We start from the raw sequence: 8,234 nt of genomic DNA on the forward strand, positions 1-8,234 counted from the left end.
AAAGCTGGAGGCATCACACTACCTGACTTCAAACTATACTACAAGGCTACAGTAACCAAAACAGCATGGTTCTGGTACCAACACAGAGATATAGATCAATGGAACAGAACAGAGCCCTCAGAAATAATGCCGCATATCTACAACTATTTGATCTTTGACAAACCTGAGAAAAATAAGCAATGGGGAAAGGTTTCCCTATTTAATAAATGGTGCTGTGAAAACTGGCTAGCAACATGTAGAAAGCTGAAACTGGATCCCTTCCTTACACTTTATATAAAAATCAATTCAAGATGGATTAAAGACTTAAACGTTAGACCTAAAACCATAAAAACCCTGGAAGAAAACTTAGGCATTACCATTCAGGACATAGGCATGTGCAAGGACTTCATGTCTAAAACACCAAAAGCAATGGCAACAAAAGCCAAAATTGACAAATGGGATCTAATTAAACTAAAGAGCTTCTGCACAGCAAAAGAAGCTACCATTAGAGTGAAGAGGCAACCCACAAAATGGGAGAAAATTTTCACAACCTACTCATCTGACAAAGGGCTGATATCCAGAATCTACAATGAACTCAAAGAAATTTACAAGAAAAAAACAAACAACCACATCAATAAGTGGGTGAAGGATATGAACAGACACTTCTCAAAGGAAGACATTTATACAGCCAAAAAACACATGAAAAAATGCTCACCATCACTGGCCGTCAGAGAAATGCAAATCAATACCACAATGAGATATCATCTCACACCTGTTAGAATGGCAATTATTAAAATGTCAGGAAACAACAGGTGCTGGAGAGGATGTGGAGAAACAGGAACACTTTTATAGTGTTGGTGGGACTGGAAACTAGTTCAACCATTGTGGAAGTCAGTGTGGCAATTCCTCACGGATCTAGAACTAGAAATACCATTTGACGCAGCCATCCCATTACTGGGTATATACCCAAAGGTCTATAAATCATGCTGCTATAGAGACACATGCACACGTTTGTTTATTGTGGCATTATTCACAATAGCAAAGACTTGGAACCAACCCAAATGTCCAACAATGATAGACTGGATTAAGAAAATATGGCACATATACACCATGGAGTACTATGCAGCTATAAAAAATGATGAGTTCATGTCCTTTGTAGGAACATGGATGAAATTGGAAATCATCATTCTCAGTAAACTATCACAAGAACAAAAAACCAAACACCGCATATTCTCACTCATAGGTGGGAATTGAACAATGAGATCACATGGACACAGGAAGGGGAACATCACACTCTGGGGACTGTTGTGGGGTGAGGGGAGGGGGGAGGGATAGCACTGGGAGATATACCTAATGCTAGATGACTAGTTAGTGGGTGCAGCGCACCAGCATGTCACATGTATACATATGTAACTAACCTACACATTGTGCACATGTACCCTAAAACTTAAAGTATAATAATAATAAAAAAAGAAGATCTACTGATTTGTGTACATTAATCTTGTATCCAGAAACTTTGCTGAATTCTTTTATCAGTTCGAGTATAGTTTTTAGAGTTTTCAGGGTAAACAATAATATTGTCAGCAAAGAGTGACAGTTTGACTTCCTCTTTATCGATTTGGATACCCTTTATTTCTTTCTCTTTTCCAATTGCTCTGGCTAGGATTTCCAGTACTATGTTGAAGAGGAGTGGTGAGAGTCGGCATCGTTGTGTTTTTCCCATTCTCAGATGGAATGCATTCAGTTTTTCCCCATTGGGTATTATGTTGACTGTGGGTTTGTCATTGGTAGATGGCTTTTATTACTTTAAGGTAATAATGTTTCTTTATGCTATTTTTCCTGAGAGTTTTATTCATAAAGGGATGCTTAATTTTGTCGAATTTTTTTTTTGCATCTGTTGAGATGATCATGTGATTTTTCTTTTTAATTCTGTTTATATGTTGTATCACATTTATTCACTCGCATATGTTAAACTATCCCTGCATCCCTGGCATAAAACCTTCTTAATCAGGCTGGATTATCTATTTGATATGTTTTTGGATTTGGCTAGCTAGTATTTTGTTAAGAATTATAGCATCTATGTTCATCAGGGATATTGGTCTGTCATTTTCTTTTTTGGTTATGTCCTTCTTTGGTTTTGGTATTAGGGTGATGCTGGTTTCATACAATGAATTATGGAAGGTTCCTTCTTTTTCTTTCCTCTGAAATAGTGTCAAAAAGATTGCTATCAATTCTTCTTTCAATGTCTGATAGAATTCTGCTGTGAATCCTTCTGGTCTTTTACTTTTTTTATTGGTAATTTTTTAATTACCCTTTCAGTGTCTCTGCTTGTTATTGGTCTTTTCAGGGTATCTAATTCTTCCCGATTTAAGCTAGGAGGGTTGTATTTTTGCCAAGAATGTATCCATCTCTTCTAGGTTTTCTAGTTTTTGTGTGTAAAGGTGTTGATAGTATCCTTGAATAATCTTTTGTATTTCGGTAGTGTTAGTTGTAATTTCACCTGTTTTGTTTCTTAGTGAGGTTCTTTGGATTTTCTCTTTTCTTGGTTAGTCTTGCTAATGGCCTATCAATTTTGTTTATCTTCACATAGAACCAGCTTTTTGTTTCATTTATCCTTTCTATTGTTTTTCTTGTTTCAATTTTATTTCATTCTGCTCTGATCTTGGTTATTTCCTTTCTTCTGCTGGGTTTGGGTTTGGTTTGCTCCTGTTTCTCTAGTTTTTTGAGGTATGACCTTAGAATGTCATTTTCTGCTCTTTCAGTTTTTTTAAGGTAGGCATTTAGGGCTGTAAACTTTCCTCTTGGCATCGTCTTCGCTGTATTCCAGACGTTTTTGTAGGTTGTGTGGTTATTGTCATTCAGTTGAAAGAAATTTTTAATGTCCATCTTGATTTCATTTTTTATCCAAAGCTCATTCAAGAGCAGTTTATTTAATTTTCATGTATTTGCATGATTTTGAAGGTTCCTTTTGGAGTTGATTTCCAGTTTTATTCCACTGTGGTCTGAGAGAATGCTTGATATAATTTCAATTTTCTTAAATTTATTGAGGCTCATTTCATGGCCTGTCATATGGTCTATCTTGGAGAAAGTTTTCTGTACTGTTGAATAGAATGTGTATTCCGTGGCTGTTGGATGAAATGTTCTCTATATATCAGTTAAGTCCATTGGCCCAAGGTATAGTTTAGATCCATTGTTTCTTTGTTGACTTTCTGTCTTGATGACCTGTTTAGTGTTGTCAGTGGAGTATGGAAGTCCCCCACTATTAGTGTATTACTGTCTGTCCCATTTCTTAGGTCTATTAGTAACAGTTTTATTAATTTGGGAGCTCCAATGTGAGGTGCATATATGTTTAGGATTGTAATATTTTCCTGTAGGACAAGGCCTTTTACTATTACATAATGTCCCTCTTTATCTTTTTAAACTGCTGTTGCTTTAATGTTTGTTTTGTGTTATATAAGAATAGCTACCTCTGATCACTTTTGGTGTCCATTTGCATGACATGCCTTTTTCCCACCCTTTTACTTTAAGTTTTTGTGAGTCCTTATGTGTTAGGTGAGTCTCCTGAAGGCAGCAGATAGTTAGGTGTTGAGTTTGTATCTGCTCTGTGGTTCTGTATTATTTAAGTGGAGCATTTAGACCATTTGCATTCAATGTTAGTATTGAAATGTTGGGTACAATTGCATTCATTGTGCTCTTTGTTGCCTGTGTACTTTTTTGTGTGTATTGTTTTTGCTTTTTAACTTGTATACTTGTTTTATAGGTCCTGTGTCATTTGTGCTTTAAAGAGGCTCAGTTTTGATATATCTCCAGGATTATTTTCAAGATCTAAGCTCCTTTTAGCAGTTCTTGTAGTGGTGGCTTGGTAATGGCAAATTCTCTCAGCATTTATTTGTCTGAAAAAGACTATATCTTTCCTTCATATATGATACTCAGTTTCACTGAATACAAAATTCTTGGCTTATAATTATTTTGTTAGAGGAGGCTAAAGATAGGTCTCCAATCCCTTCTAGCTTGTAGAGTTTCTGCTGAGAACTCTGCTGTTAGTTTTTCTTTATAGGTTACCTGGTGCTTCTGTCTCACAGCTCTTAAGATTTTTTCCTTTGTCTTCATTTTGGATAACCTGATGACAATGTGCCTAGGCAATGATGTTTTTGTTCTGAAATTTTCAGGTGTTCTTTGTACTTCTTGTATTTGGATGTCTAGGCCTCTAGCAACACCAGGGAAGTTTTCCTTTATTATTTCCCCAACTATGTTTACCAAGTTTTTAGAATCCTCTTCCTCAGGAACACCAATTATTATTAGGTTTGGTCATTTAACATAATGCAAGACTTCTTTGAGGCTTTGTACATATTTTCTTATTCTTTTTTCTTTGTCTTTGTTGGATTGGGTTAATTCAAAGACCTTGTCTTTGAGCTCTGAATTTCTTTCTTCTTTGTTCAATTCTATTGCGGAGAGTTTCCAGAGCATTTTGTATTTTTAAAAGTGTGTCCAAACTTTCCTGAATTTTTGATTGTTTTTTAATTTAAGCTATCTTTTTTTTAATATTTCTTTCTTCACTTATTGTATTGTTTCTTGGATTTTCTTTCATTGGGCTTTGCCTTTCTCTGGTGCCTACCTTATTAGCTTAATGACTAACCTCCTGATTTTTTTTTTTTTTTCAGATATATCAGGGATTTCTTCTTGGTTTGGATCTGTTGCTGGTCAACTAGTCATATTAACATAGTTGGTTTTCTGGTTCCTTCTCATTTGGGTAGGCCCTGTCAGAAGGAAGATCTAAGGATGAAAGCTGTTGTTCAGATTCTTTTGTCCCATTGGTTTTTCCCTTGATGTAGTACTTTTCCCCTCTTCCTATGGATGTGGCTTCCTGTTAGTCATACTGCATTGATTGTTGTGTTTCTTCTGGGTCTAGCCACCCTGTGAGTCTACCTGGCTCAGGGCTGGTACTGGGGGTTGTCTGCACAAAGTTCTGTGTGGTGAACTGACTATGGGTCTCTCAGCCATGGATACAAGTGCCTTTTCCTGTGGAGGTGGTGGGTGGGTGCAATGGACTTCATGAGCTTTCCTACCTTTGGTGGTTTAATGCTCTATTATGTGCTGATTTGCCTCCTGCTGGGAGGTGGTGCTTTCCAGATAGCGCGAGCTGTAGTGGTATGGAGAGGGACTGGTGGTGGGCAGGGCCCTAGAACTTTTAAGATTTATATTCCCTTTGTCTACTGCTACCAGGGTGGGTAGGGAAAGACCAGGAGGTGGAGACAGGGGTAGGCATGTCTGAGCTCAGATTCTTTTTTCAGTCAGGTCTTGACGCAGCTGCTGTGGGAGATGTGGATGAGATTCCAAGGTCTGGATTTGTGTACCTAGGAAGATTATGGCTGCCTCTGCTGAGTCCTGCAGGTTGTCAGGGAAGTGGGGGAAAGCTGGCAGTCTCAGGCCTCATCCAGCTCCCATGCAAACTGAAAGACCAGACTGACTTTCACCGTGAACCCCCAACAGCTCCCGAGTCTGTTTCTAGGTGGTGGGCAAGACAGCCTTGAAAACTTACCCCAGGGTACCCACTTCTCAGCTGCAAAAAAAAAAAAAAAAAAAAAAAGAGAAGAAAAGAAAAGAAAAGAAAAGAAAAGAAAAGAAAAGAAAAGAAGAAAAGAAAAAGGACTTAGTTCTTCTCCTACCTGTGTAGTCTGCACACTGGATTTGTGCCCTCCCCTGAGTTCTGGTCAGGAGGCTTCTTGCTTTGTTCAAGTTGTTACAAATTTCAGCTGGATACTTCCTTCTCCCTGTGAAGTTTTACTCCCTGCTTCTCTGGCCACCCTCCTGATGGATCTCTGTGGTGCCAGGCAGGAATGGCCTGCCTGGGGATCCGACTAGCTTCAAGGGCCTTTCCACTGCTTCCTCTACCCCTGAGTTTCACTTGGCTCTCTAAATTGACTCAGCTCCAGGTGAGGTTGGAAACATCTCCCACAAACAGACCTTCAGTTTCTCCTGTGGGTGGATGTGTTTGGGAGAGAAGTTTCCCACTTCTGCAGATGGAGCACTCACAGTATTTGGGGCACCTCCTGGGTCCAGCAGGAGCAGTCTACTTCCTTCAGTGGGTCTGTGAGTCCTGTCAGGATTGCTGGATTGTTCTTGCTAAAATTCACAATGTGAGACTCTGCATGCTGCTCTGTCTGGAGTGGCAATCTAGTTCTGCCTCCCGTTCATCATGATCCAATGTTCTCAAGTCCTTCTGGTTTAGATACTCTAGTGTTTTTATTTCTTCGATTAGATTTTTTTTTTAATGGAGTCTTGCTCTGTCACCCAGACTTGAGTGCAGTGGCATGATCTCAGCTAATTGCAACCTCCGCCTCACAGGTTCAAGTGATTCTCCTGCCTCAGCCTCCCGAGTAGCTCAGATTACAGGCCCATAGGTAGACCATATGTATATTTAAACTTATTCTGATTGGCCATTGGTTGAAAGAGTTATTATTAGTAGAAAGGAATGTCTGATTATAATAAGGGGTTGTGGAGACCTAGGTTTTATCGTGTAGATGAAGCCTCCAAGTAGCAGGCTTTAGAGAGAATAGACTGTAAATGTTTTTAATCAGACTAAGGGTTTGTGTTAATGTTAATGCTGGAAAGGTGTAATGAGACATGTCCAACCTTCATTTTCCCACATGGTCCAAACCAGTCTTTCACTTTGAAAGTGCCAGAGTAGAGTGTGCAACCCAAGCATGTCCAGAATTGCTGTGAAGAGATTTTGAATCATTATTTCCAGAAGTGGCTAATAGCAAACTAATGATTCTGACTATAACACCACAAAACCAAGAATGATATGATAGTTTGACATGAAGAAGTAGAAATTGAAAGAGAAACGCTCTTGGAAAAGTTTATCAATAGTGCTAAAGAAATTTGCTATGCACTTCAAGCTGAGGATAGTTGGCTGAATTAATTGGTTTGGCATTTTTTGGACCATGTATAAACAACCCTCTTTTTAAAACAGATGAAAGCTACTAACATTTAGGATTATCTGTTGATGATCTTGGATAATGTGAAGCGATTTATCATAGTCTCTGGGGCACCCATGTAGTTGTCGGAAGTATGTTCACTAATGCAACACCAGACAGCCATATTATAGAGAAATTAAGGGGAAATTAGCAGTAATATTAATTCATTTGCTGTACTATTTTTATGTAACCTTGGGGTTAATATATAGGCACTGTCAAACTAAAGTCTCTAAAAGATACTTATTTGTAAGTATTTATTTCAACATTTATGAATTTACAACATTGACAAGTAATAATGGGATTTTAAAATTTCAAATGTTCATTATTCATATTATCATTGACTACATGTTGAGCACAACCGCATTGTATAGGATGTGGTAATTAGCTTGTAACCAGGATATAATCTGTTATTGTTATTTCTCTTCTTTATTGGAAAAAACCCTCATTTTAATTATTTTTATCAAAAAAAATCACACATTTTGTTATTGATGGCTGGATATGGTGGCTCATGACTGTAGTCCCAGCACTTTGGGAGGCAAGTGGATCACTTGAGGTCAGGAGTTCAACACCAGCCTGGCCAATACAGTGAAACCCTTTCTCTTCTAAACATACAAAAATTAGCCAGGTGTGGTGGCAGGCACCCATAATCCCAGCTACTTGGAAGACTGAGGCAGGAGAATAGCTTGAACCCGGGAGGTGGAGATTGTAGTGAGCCGAGATCACAGCATTGCACTCCAGCCTGGGTGACAGAGCAAGACTCCGTCTCAAACAAACAAACAAACAAACAATTTTATGAATCTTAAACTGTGTTGTGGCCTAATATATGATCTATCCTGGAGCATGTTCTAAGTGCATTTGAGAATGTATATTCTGCAACTATTGAATGGAATGATCTTAATATGTATGTTGGGTCTATGTGGTCTATAGTTCAAGCCCAATGTTACATATTGATTTTCTGTCTGCATGATCTGTCTATTTTTGACAGTGGGGTATTGAAGTCCCTTTCTGTTATTGTATTGCTATTTCTCCCTTCGCATTTATTATTTGCTTTATATATTTAGGTGTTCTTATATTTGGTGCATACATACATGCTATTGTTATATCTTCTAAACAAATTGACTTATTTGTCATTATGTAGTGACCTTTGTCTCTTGCAACAGTTTTTGACTGAAAGTCTATTTTATCTGATATGAATATAGCCAACTCAGCTGTCTTTTGTTTACCATTTTCAAGGAATATCTTTTTCCATCTCTCTATTTCAGCCTATGGGTATGTGGC

At 38.1% G+C, this 8,234-nt stretch overlaps 1 pseudogene; it reads left to right on the top strand.

Annotated features, from left to right (window-relative positions):
* Positions 1 to 6,603: 6,603 nt before the first annotated feature.
* On the top strand, positions 6,604 to 7,107 carry LOC101143870 (cobalamin trafficking protein CblD-like; annotated as a pseudogene).
* Positions 7,108 to 8,234: the final 1,127 nt, after the last annotated feature.

Source organism: Gorilla gorilla, chromosome X, assembly GCF_029281585.2.
Source record: "Gorilla gorilla gorilla isolate KB3781 chromosome X, NHGRI_mGorGor1-v2.1_pri, whole genome shotgun sequence".
NCBI lineage: Eukaryota > Metazoa > Chordata > Mammalia > Primates > Hominidae > Gorilla > Gorilla gorilla.